This window comes from Cervus canadensis, chromosome 14 (assembly GCF_019320065.1).
Source record: "Cervus canadensis isolate Bull #8, Minnesota chromosome 14, ASM1932006v1, whole genome shotgun sequence".
In the NCBI taxonomy this organism is placed as follows: Eukaryota; Metazoa; Chordata; class Mammalia; order Artiodactyla; family Cervidae; genus Cervus; species Cervus canadensis.
The window spans coordinates 73,712,827-73,724,996 of record NC_057399.1 but is presented as its reverse complement, the minus strand read 5'-3'; positions in this window follow the sequence as shown (position 1 = coordinate 73,724,996).

Genomic DNA, 12,170 nt, shown 5'->3' with positions numbered 1-12,170 from the left:
CACGGTCCGTGGATGTGGGGTAGACTTTATCTTTCACACGGCCCGTTTCTGTGGGGTAGAGTTTATCTTTCACACGGTCCGTGGCTGTGGGATAGACTCTATCTTACACATGGTCTGACGCTGTCTGAATAGACTCTATCTTTCACACGGTCCGTGCCTGTGGGATAAACTTTATCTTTCACATGGTCCGTGGCTGTGGGATAGACTCTATCTATCACATGGTCCGTTGCTGTGGGATTAGACTCTATCTTTCACACGGTCCATGGCTGTGGGGTAAACTTTATCTTTCACATCGTCCGTGGCTGTGTGGTAGACTTTATCTTTCACACGGTATGTGGCTGTGGGATAGATTTTATTTTTCACACGGTCTGTGGCTGTGGGATAGACTTTATCTTTCACACGGTTCGTGGCTGGGGGGTAGACTTTATCTTTCACATGGTCCGTGGCTGTGGGAGTACTCTTTATCTTTCACACGGTCCGTGGCTGTGGGAATAGACTTTATGTTTCACAAGGTCCGTGGCTCTGGGAATGGAATTTATCTTTCACATTGTCCGTGGCTGTGGGGTAGACTTTATCTTTCATACGGTCCGTGCCTGTGGGATAGACTTTATCTTTCACATGGTCCGGGGCTGTGGTATAGACTTTATCTTTCACACGGTACGTGCCTGTGGGATAGACTTTATCTTTCACATGGTCCGTGGCTGAGGGATAGACTTTTTCACACAGTCCGTGGCTCTGGGATAGACTTTATCTTTCACACGGTCTGTGCCTGTGGGATAGACTTTATCTTTCACACGGTGCATGGCTGTGGGATAGACTTTATCTTTCACACGGTCCGTGGCTGTGGGATAGACTTTATCTTTCACACGGTCGTTGGCTGTGGGAATAGATTCTATCTTTCACACGGTCCGTGGCTGTGGGGTAGACTTTATCTTTCACACGGTCCGTGGCTGTGGGATAGACTTTATCTTTCACACGGTCCGTGGCTGTGGGAATAGACTTTATATTTCACACGGTCGTGGCTGTGGGAATAGACTTTATCTTTCACAGTGTCCGTGCCTGTGGGATAGACTTTATCTTTCACACGGTCCGTGGCTGTGGGATAGACTCTATCTTTCCTCGGTCCATGCCTGTGGGATAGCCTCTATCTTTCACACGGTCCGTGGCTGTGGGAATAGACTTTATCTTTCACACAGTCCATGCCTGTGGGATAGACTCTATCTTTCACATGGTCCGTGGCTGTGGAATAACCTGTATCTTTCACACGGTCCATGGCTGTGGGAATAGGCTTTATCTTTCACACGGTCCGTGGCTGTGGGGTAGACTTTATCTTTCACAAGCTCCGTGGTTGTGGATAGACTTTATCTTTCACACGGTCCGTGTCCTTTGTGGTCGACTTTATCTTTCACATGGTTCCGTGGGCTGTGGGAGTAGACTTTAATCTTTCACACGGTCCGTGGCTGTGGGATAGACTTTATCTTTCACACGGTCCACGCTTGAGGGATAGACTTTTTCACATGATCCGTGCCTGTGGGATAGACTTTATCTTTCACACGGTCCGTGCTTGTGGGATAGACTTTATGATTCACACGGTTCGTGGCTGTGGGATAGACTTTTTCACACGGTCCGTTGCTGTGGAATAGACTCTAACTTTCACATGGTCCGTGGCTGTGGGAATAGACTCTATCTTTCACACGGTCCATGGCTGTGGGGTAGACTTTAACTTTCACATGGTCCGTGGCTGTGGGGTAGACTTTATCTTTCACACGGTCCGTGCCTGTGGGATAGACTTTGTCCATCACACGGCCCGTGTCTACAGGGTAGACTTTATCTTTCACACGGCCCGTGGCTGTGGGGTAGACTTTATCTTTCACATGGTCCGTGCTTGTGTGGTAGACTTTATCTTTCACACGGTCCGTGCCTGTGGGATAGACTTTATCTTTCACATGGTCCGTGCCTGTGGGATGGACTCTATCTTTCACACGGTCCGTGGCTGTGGAATAGACTCTAACTTTCACATGGTCCGTGGCTGTGGGAATAGACTCTATCTTTCACACGGTCCATGGCTGTGGGGTAGACTTTAACTTTCACATGGTCCGTGGCTGTGGGGTAGACTTTATCTTTCATACGCTCCGTGCCTGTGGGATAGACTTTATCTTTCACATGGTCCGGGGCTGTGGTATAGACTTTATCTTTCACACGGTACGTGCCTGTGGGATAGACTTTATCTTTCACACGGTCCGTGGCTGTTGGATAGACTTTATCTTTCACAAGGTCCGTGCCTGTGGGATAGACTTTATCTTTCACACGGTCCGTGGCTGTGGGAATAGATTTATCTTTCACACGGTCCGTGCCTGTGGAATAGACTTTATGTTTCACACGGTCCGTGGCTGTGGGAATAGACTTTATCTTTCACACGGTCCGTGCCTGTGGGATAGACTTTATCTTTCACACGGTCCGTGGCTGTGGGATAGACTCTATCTTTCCCTCGGTCCATGCCTGTGGGATAGCCTCTATCTTTCACACGGTCCGTGGCTGTGGGAATCGACTTTATCTTTCACACAGTCCATGCCTGTGGGATAGACTTTATCTTTCACACGGTCCGTGGCTGTGGGGTAGACTCTATTTTTCACACGGTCCGTGACTGTGGGGGAGACTTTATCTTTCACACGGTCCGTGGCTGTGGGATAGACTTTTTCTTTCACATGGTCCGGGGCTGTGGGAATACTCTATCTTTCACACGGTCCATGGCTGTGGGATAGACTTTATCTTTCACACGGTCCGTGGCTGTGTGGTAGACTTTATCTTTCACACGGTCGTTAGATGTGGGAACAGACTCTATCTTTCACTCGGTCCGTGGCTGTGGGATAGACTCTATCGTTCACACGGTCCGTGGCTGTGGGGTAGACTTTATCTTTCACACGGTCTGTGGCTGTGGGGTAGACTTTATCTTTCACACGGCCCGTGGCTGTGGGGTAGACTTTATCTTTCACACGGCCCGTGCCTGTGGGTTAGACTTTATCTTTCACACGGTCCGTGCCTGTGGGGTAGACATTATCTTTCACACGGTCCGTGGATGTGGGGTAGACTTTATCTTTCACACGGCCCGTTTCTGTGGGGTAGAGTTTATCTTTCACACGGTCCGTGGCTGTGGGATAGACTCTATCTTGCACATGGTCTGACGCTGTCTGAATAGACTCTATCTTTCACACGGTCCGTGCCTGTGGGATAAACTTTATCTTTCACATGGTCCGTGGCTGTGGGATAGACTCTATCTATCACATGGTCCGTTGCTGTGGGATTAGACTCTATCTTTCACACGGTCCATGGCTGTGGGGTAAACTTTATCTTTCACATCGTCCGTGGCTGTGTGGTAGACTTTATCTTTCACACGGTATGTGGCTGTGGGATAGATTTTATTTTTCACACCGTCCGTGGCTGTGGGATAGACTTTATCTTTCACACGGTTCGTGGCTGGGGGGTAGACTTTATCTTTCACATGGTCCGTGGCTGTGGGAGTACTCTTTATCTTTCACACGGTCCGTGGCTGTGGGAATAGACTTTATGTTTCACAAGGTCCGTGGCTCTGGGAATTGAATTTATCTTTCACATTGTTCGTGGCTGTGGGGGATACTTTATCTTTCATACGGTCCGTGCCTGTGCGATAGACTTTATCTTTCACATGGTCCGGGGCTGTGGTATAGACTTTATCTTTCACACGGTACGTGCCTGTGGGATAGACTTTATCTTTCACATGGTCCGTGGCTGAGGGATAGACTTTTTCACACAGTCCGTGGCTGTGGGATAGACTTTATCTTTCACACGTCCGTGCCTGTGGGATAGACTTTATCTTTCACACGGTGCAATGGCTGTGGGATAGACTTTATCTTCACGCCGGTCGTGGCTGTGGGATATGACTTTTATCTTTCACACGGTCGTTGGCTGTGGGAAGAGATTCCTATCTTTCACACGGTCGCGTGCTGTGGGGTAGCTTTATCTTTCACACGGTCCGTGGCTGTGGGATTAGACTTTAATCTTTCACACGGTCCGTGGCTGTGGGAATAGACTTTATCTTTCAACGGTCCGTGGCTGTGGAATTAGACTTTATCTTTCACACCTGTCCGTGCCTGTGGGATAGACTTTATCTTTCACACGGTCCGTGGCTGTGGGATAGACTCTATCTTCCTCGGTCCCATGCTGTGGGATAGCCTCTATCTTTCACACGGTCGTGGCTGTGGGAATAGACTTTATCTTTCACACAGTCCATGCCTGTTGGATAGACTCTATCTTTCACATGGTCCGTGGCTGTGGAATAACCTGTATCTTTCACACGGTCCATGGCTGTGGGAATAGGCTTTATCTTTCACACGGTCCGTGGCTGTGGGGTAGACTTTATCTTTCACAAGCTCCGTGGTTGTGGGATAGACTTTATCTTTCACACGGTCCGTGTCTTTGTGGTAGACTTTATCTTTCACATGGTCCGTGGCTGTGGGAGTAGACTTTTCTTTCACACGGTCCGTGGCTGTGGGATAGACTTTATCTTTCACACGGTCCACGCTTGAGGGATAGACTTTTTCACATGATCCGTGCCTGTGGGATAGACTTTATCTTTCACACGGTCCGTGCTTGTGGGATAGACTTTATGATTCACACGGTCCGTGGCTGTGGGATAGACTTTTTCACACGGTCCGTTGCTGTGGAATAGACTTTATCTTTCACACGGTCCGTGCCTGTGGGATAGACTTTGTCCATCACACGGCCCGTGTCTACAGGGTAGACTTTATCTTTCACACGGCCCGTGGCTGTGGGGTAGACTTTATCTTTCACATGGTCCGTGCTTGTGTGGTAGACTTTATCTTTCACACGGTCCGTGCCTGTGGGATAGACTTTATCTTTCACATGGTCCGTGCCTGTGGGATGGACTCTATCTTTCACACGGTCCATGGCTGTGGAATAGACTCTAACTTTCACATGGTCCGTGGCTGTGGGAATAGACTCTATCTTTCACACGGTCCATGGCTGTGGGGTAGACTTTAACTTTCACATGGTCCGTGGCTGTGGGGTAGACTTTATCTTTCACACGGTATGTGGCTGTGGGATAGATTTTATCTTTCACACGGTCCATGGCTGTGGGGTAGACTTTATCTTTCACACAGTCCTTGGCTGTGGGAACCGACTCTATCTTTCACACGGTCCGTGCCTGTGGGATAGACTTTATCTTTCACACGGTGCATGGCTGTGGGATAGACTTTATCTTTCACACGGTCCGTGGCTGTGGGATAGCCTTTATCTTTCACACGGTCGTTGGCTGTGTGAATAGACTCTATTTTCACACGGTCCGTGGCTTTGGGAATAGACTTTATCTTTCACACGGTCCGTGGCTGTGGGAATAGACTTTATGTTTCACACGGTCCGTGGCTGTGGGAATAGACTTTATCTTTCACACGGTCCGTGCCTGTGGGATAGACTTTATCTTTCACACGGTCCGTGGCTCTGGGGTAAACTTTATCTTTCACACGGTCCATGCCTGTGGGATAGACTTTATCTTTCACACGGTTCGTGCCTGTGGGATAGACTTTTTCACACGGTCCGTGGCTGTGGGATAGACTTTATCTTTCGTCCGTGGCTGTGGAAGTAGTCTTTATGTTTCACACGGTCCGTGGCTGTGGGAATAGCCTTTATGTTTCACAAGGTCCGTGGCTCTGGGAATAGAATTTATCTTTCACATGGTCCGTGGCTGTGCGATAGACTGTATCTTTCACACGGTCCATGGCTATGGGATAGACTTTATCTTTCACACGGTACGTGCCTGTGGAATAGACTTTATCTTTCACACGGTCCGTGCCTCTAGGACAGACTTTATATTTCACACGTTCCGTGCCTGTGGGATAGACTTTTTCACACGGCCCGTGCCTGTGGGATAGACTTTTTCACACGGCCCGTGCCTGTGGGATAGACTTTATCTTTCACACGGTCCATGCCTGTGGAATAGACTTTATCTTTCACACGGTCCGTGGCTGTGGGATAGACTTTTTCACACGGTCCGTGCATGTGGGATAGACTTTATCTTTCAAACGGTCCGTTCCTGTGGATAGACTTTATCTATCACACGGTCCGTGACTGTGGGATAGACTTTATCTTTCACATGGTCCGTTGCTGTGGGATAGACTTTATCTTTCACACGGTCCGTGGCTGTGGGAATAGACTCTATCTTTCACACGCTCCGTGCTTGTGGGATAGACTTTATCTTTCACACGGTCCGTGCCTGTGGGATAGACTTTATCTTTCACACGGTCCATGGATGTGGGGTAGACTTGATCTTTCACACGGTCCGTGCCTGTGGGATAGACTTTTTCTTTCACACGTTCCGTGTCTGTGGGGTAGACTTTATTTTTCACAGGGTCCCAGGCTGTGGGAGTAGACTTTATCGTTCATACGGTCCATGTCTGTGTGAGTAGACTTTATGTTTCACAAGGTCCGTGGCTCTGGGAAGAGACTTTATCTTTCACATGGTCCGTGACTGTGGGGTAGACTTTATCTTTCACATGGTCCATGGCTGTGGGATAGACTTTATCTTTCACAGCAACGATAGGTCCGTGGCTTGCTGGGGTAGATTTTATCTTTCACATGGCCCGTGGCTGTGGGATAGCCTCTATCATTCACACAGTCCGTGGCTGTGGGAATAGACTCTATCTTTTCACAGGATCCATGGCTGTGGGATAGACTTTATCTTTCACACGGCCCGTGCCTGTGGCAAAGACTTTATCTTTCACACGGCCCGTACCTGTGGCATAGACTTTATCTTTCACACGGCCCGTGCCTGTGGGGTAGACTTAATCTTTCACACGGCCCGTGGCTGTGGGGTAGACTTTATCTTTCACACGGTCCGTGGCTTCGGAAATAGACTTTATCTTTCACACGGTCCGTGGCTGTGGGAATAGACTTTAGTTTCATCACGGTCGCGTGGCTTGTGGGAAATAGAAAACTTTATCTCTTCACGACGGTCCGTGCCTGTGGGATAGACTTTATCTTTCACAACGTCGCGTGATGTGGGATAGCTCTATCTTTCACACGGTCCGTGGCTGTGGGAATGGGATTTATCTTTCACACGGTCCGTGGCTGTGGGGTAGACTTTATCTTCAACAAGCTCCGTGGCTGTGGGATAGACTTTATCTTTCATACAGTCCGTGGCTGTGGGGTAGACTTTATCTTTCACACGGTCCGTGCCTGTGGGGTAGACTTTATCTTTCACATGGTTCGTGGCTCTGGTATAGACTTTATCTTTCACACGGTAAGTGGCTGTGTGATAGAGTTTTTCACATGGTCCGTGCCTGTGGGATAGACTTTATCTTTCACATTGTCCGTGGCTGTGGGATAGACTTTTTGACACGGTCCGTGCCTGTGGGATAGATTTTATCTTTCACACGGTCCATGCCTGTGGAATAGACTTTATCTTTCACACGGCCCGTGCCTGTGGGATAGACTTTATCTTTCACACGGTCCATTCCTGTGGAATAGACTTTAGCTTTCACACGGTCCGTGGCTGTGGGATAGACTTTTTCACATGGTCCGTGCCTGTGGGATAGACTTTATCTTTCACACGGTCCATTCCTGTGGAATAGACTTTATCTTTCACGTGGTCCGTGGCTGTGGGATAGACTTTATCTTTCACACGGTCCGTGGCTGTGGGAATGGACTCTATCTTTCACTCGCTCCGTGCTTGTGGGATAGACTTTATCTTTCACACGGTCCGTGCCTGTGGGATAGACTTTATCTTTCACACGGTCCGTGCCTGTGGGATAGACTTTATCTTTCACACGGTCCGTGTCTGTGTGGTAGACTTTATCTTTCACAAGGTCCCAGGCTGTGGGAGTAGACTTTATCGATCATAAGGTCCATGTCTGTGGGAATAGACTTTATGTTTCACAAGGTCCGTGGCTCTGGGAAGAGACTTTATCTTTCACATGGTCCGTGGCTGTGGGGTAGACTTTATCTTTCACATGGTCCGTGGCTGTGGGATAGACTTTATCTTTCACATGGTCCGTGGCTGTGGGGTAGACTTTTTCTTTCACATGGTCCGTGGCTGTGGGATAACCTCTATCTTTCACACAGTCCGTGGCGAAGTGATAACTTTTTCACACCGGTCTGTTGCCTGTGGAATAGACTTTATCTTTCACACGGTCGTGCCTGTGGATAGACTTTTGTTTCCAACACGTCCCTGGCATGTGGATAGACTTTTTCTCACGGTCCGTTGCTGTGGGAGAGACTTTATCTTTCACAAGGTCCATTGCTTTGGGATAGACATTATCTTTCACACGGTCAGTGCCTGTCGGATAGACTTTATCTTTCACATGGTCCGTGGCTGTGGGATAGACTTTATCTTTCACACGGTCCGTGGCTGTGGGAATAGACTTTATCTTTCACGTGGTCTGTGCATGTGAGATAGACTTTATCTTTCACATGGGCCGTGGCTGTGGGGTAGTCTTTATCTTTCACACGGTCCGTGCCTGTGGGATAGACTTTTTCACACGGTCCGTTGCTGTGGGGTAGACTTTATCTTTCACATGGTCCGTGGCTGTGGGAGTACTCTTTGTCTTTCACACGGTCCGTGGCTGTGGGAATAGACTTTATGTTGCACAAGGTCCATTGCTCTGGGAATTGAATTTATCTTTCACATTGTCCGTGGCTGTGGGGTAGACTTTATCTTTCATACGGTCCGTGCCTGTGGGAAAGATTTTATCTTTCACATGGTTCGGGGCTGTGGTATAGACTTAATCTTTCACACGGTCCGTGGCTATGGGATAGACTTTATCTTTCACACGGTCCCTGCCTGTGGGATAGACTTTTTCACACGGTCCTTGGCTGTGGGGTAGACTTTATCTTTCACACGGTCCGTGCCTGTGGGATAGACTTTATCTTTCACACGGTCCGTGCCTGTGGGATAGACTTTATCTTTCATATTATCCGTTCCTCTGGGGTAGACTTTATCTTTCACACGGTCATTAGATGTGGGAACAGACTCTATCTTTCACACGGTCCGTGGCTGTGGGATAGACTTTATCTTTCACACGGTCCGTGGCTGTGGGGTAGACTTTATCTTTAACACGGTCCGTGGCTGTGGGGTAGACTTTATCTTTTACACGGCCCGTGGCTGTGGGGTAGACTTTATCTTTCACATGACCCGTGCCTGTGGGGTAGACTTTATCTTTCACACGGACCGTGCCTGTGGGGTAGACATTGTCTTTCACACGGTCCGTGGCTGTGGGGTAGACTTTATCTTTCACACGGTCCGTGCATGTGGGATAGACTTTATCTTTCACACCGTCCGTGGTTGTGGATAGAGGTTTAATCTTCCACACGTCGTGCTGTGGGATAGACTTTAATTTCACATGGTGTGGGCTGTGGCGGTAGATTTTATCGTTCACAATGGTCCTGTGGCTTGGGATAAGACTTATCTTTCACATCGGTCCGTGTCTGTGGGGTAGACTTTATCTTTTCCAATTACCTGTGGCTTGTGGGTAAGCTTTATCATATTTCACACGGTCGTGGCTGTGGGCAGAGACTTATCTTTCAACGTCGTGCTGTGGTGACTTTTATCTTTCACACTGTCGTGGCTTGTGGAGACTTAGCTCACAACGTCCGTGCTTGGATAGACTTCTTCACACGCCGTGCTTGGGATAACTTTATCTTTCACACATCCTGTGCCTCGTGAATAGACTTTCATCACGTCCTTGGCTGTGGTGATATCTTTCACAATGTCCGGGCTGTGGGAGTAGTTTATGTTCGCACAGGCCGTGCGTGGGAATAGGACTAATAGTTCACCAAGGTCCGTGCCCTGGAATAGACTTTATCTTTCACACGGTCCGTGGCTGTGGGGTAGACTTTATCTTTCACACGGCCCGTGGCGGTGGGGTAGACTTAATCTTTCACATGGTCCGTGGCTGTGGGAGTAGTCTTTATCTTTCACACGGTCCGTGGCTGTGGTATAGACTTTATCGTTCATACGGTCCATGTCTGTGGAAATAGACTTTATGTTTCACAAGGTCCGTGGCTCTGGGAATTGAATTTATCTTTCACCTTGTCCATGGCTGTGGGGGAGACTTTATCTTTCATACGGTCCATGCCTGTGGGATAGACTTTATCTTTCACATGGTCTGGGGCTGTGGTATAGACTTTATCTTTCACACGGTCCGTGGCTGTGGGAATAGACTTTATGTTTCACAAGGTCCGTGGCTCTGCGAATAGACTTTATCTTTCACATGGTCCGTGGCTGTGGGGTAGACTTTATCTTTCACACGGTCCGTGCCTGTGGGAATGACTTTATCTTTCACATGGTCTGTGGCTCTGGTATAGACTTTATCTTTCACACGGTAATTGGCTGTGGGATAGACTTTTTCACACGGTCCGTGCCTGTGGGATAGACTTTATCTTTCACATGGTCCGTGGCTGTGGGGTAGTCTTTATCTTTCACACGGTCCGTGCCTGTGGGATAGACTTTTTCACACGGTCCGTGGCTGTGGGGTAGACGTTATCTTTCACATGGTCCGTGGCTGTGGGAGTAGTCTTTATCTTTCACACGGTCCGTGGCTGTGGTATAGACTTTATCGTTCATACGGTCCATGTCTGTGGAAATAGACTTTATGTTTCACAAGGTCCGTGGCTCTGGGAATTGAATTTATCTTTCACATTGTCCATGGCTGTGGGGGAGACTCTATCTTTCATACGGTCCGTGCCTCTGGGATAGACTTTATCTTTCACATAGTCCGGGGCTGTGGTATAGACTTTATCTTTCACACGGTCCGTGGCTGTGGGATAGTCTTTATCTTTAACATGGTCCGTGCCTGTGGGATAGACTTTTTCACACGGTCCTTGGCTGTGGGGTAGACTTTATCTTTCACATGGTCCGTGGCTGTGGGAGTAGTCTTTATGTTTCACACCGTCCGTGGCTTTGGGAATAACTTTATGTTTCACAAGGTCCGAGGCTCTGGGAATAGAATTTGTCTTTCACATGGGTCCGTGGCTGTGCGATAGACTGTATCTTTCACACGGTCCGTGGCTGTGGGATAGACTTTATCTTTCACACGGTACGTGCCTGTGGAATAGACTTTATCTTTCACACGGTCCGTGCCTCTAGGACAGACTTTATCGTTCACACGGTCCGTGCCTGTGGGATAGACTTTTTCACACGGCCCGTGCCTGTGGAATAGACTTTATCTTTAACACGGTCCATGCCTGTGGAATAGACTTTAACTTTCACACGGTCCGTGGCTGTGAGAGAGACATTTTCACACGGTCCGTGCCTGTGGGATAGACTTGATCTTTCACACGGTCCGTTCCTGTGGGATAGACTTTATCTTTCACATGGTCCGTAACTGTGGGATAGACTTTCTCTTTCACATGGTCCGTTGCTGTGGGATAGACTTTATCTTTCACACAGTCCGTGGCTGTGGGAATAGACTCTATCTTTCACACGCTCCGTCCTTGTGTGATAGACTTTATCTTTGACACGGTCAGTGCCTGTGGGATAGACTTTATCTTTCACACGGTCCGTGGCTGTGGGGTAGACTTTATCTTTCACACGGTCCGTGCCTGTGGGATAGACTTTATCTTTCACACGTTCCGTGTCTGTGGGGTAGACTTTATCTTTCACACGGTCCCAGGCTGTGGGAGTGGACTTTATCGTTCATACGGTCCATGTCTGTGGGAATAGATTTTATGTTTCACAAGGTCCGTGGTTCTCGGAAGAGACTTTATCTTTCACATGGTCCGTGGCTGTGGGGTAGACTTTATCTTTCACATGGCCCGTGGCTGTGGGATAGACTTTATCTTTCACATGGTCCGTGGCTGTGGGGTAGACTTTATCTTTCACATGGCCCGTGGCTGTGGGATAGCCTCAATCATTCACACAGTCCGTGGCTGTGGGAATAGACTCTATGTTTCACAGGGTCCATGGCTGTGGGATAGACTTTATCTTTCACACGGTCCGTGGCTGTGGGGTAGACTTTATTTTTCACACGGTCCGTGGCTGTGGTAGTAGACTTTATCTTTCACATGGTCCGTGGCTGTGGGAATAGACTTTATGTTTCACACAGTCCGTGGCTCTGCGAATAGACTTTATCTTTCACACGGTCCGTGGCTGTGGGGTAGACTTTATCTTTCACATGGTCCGT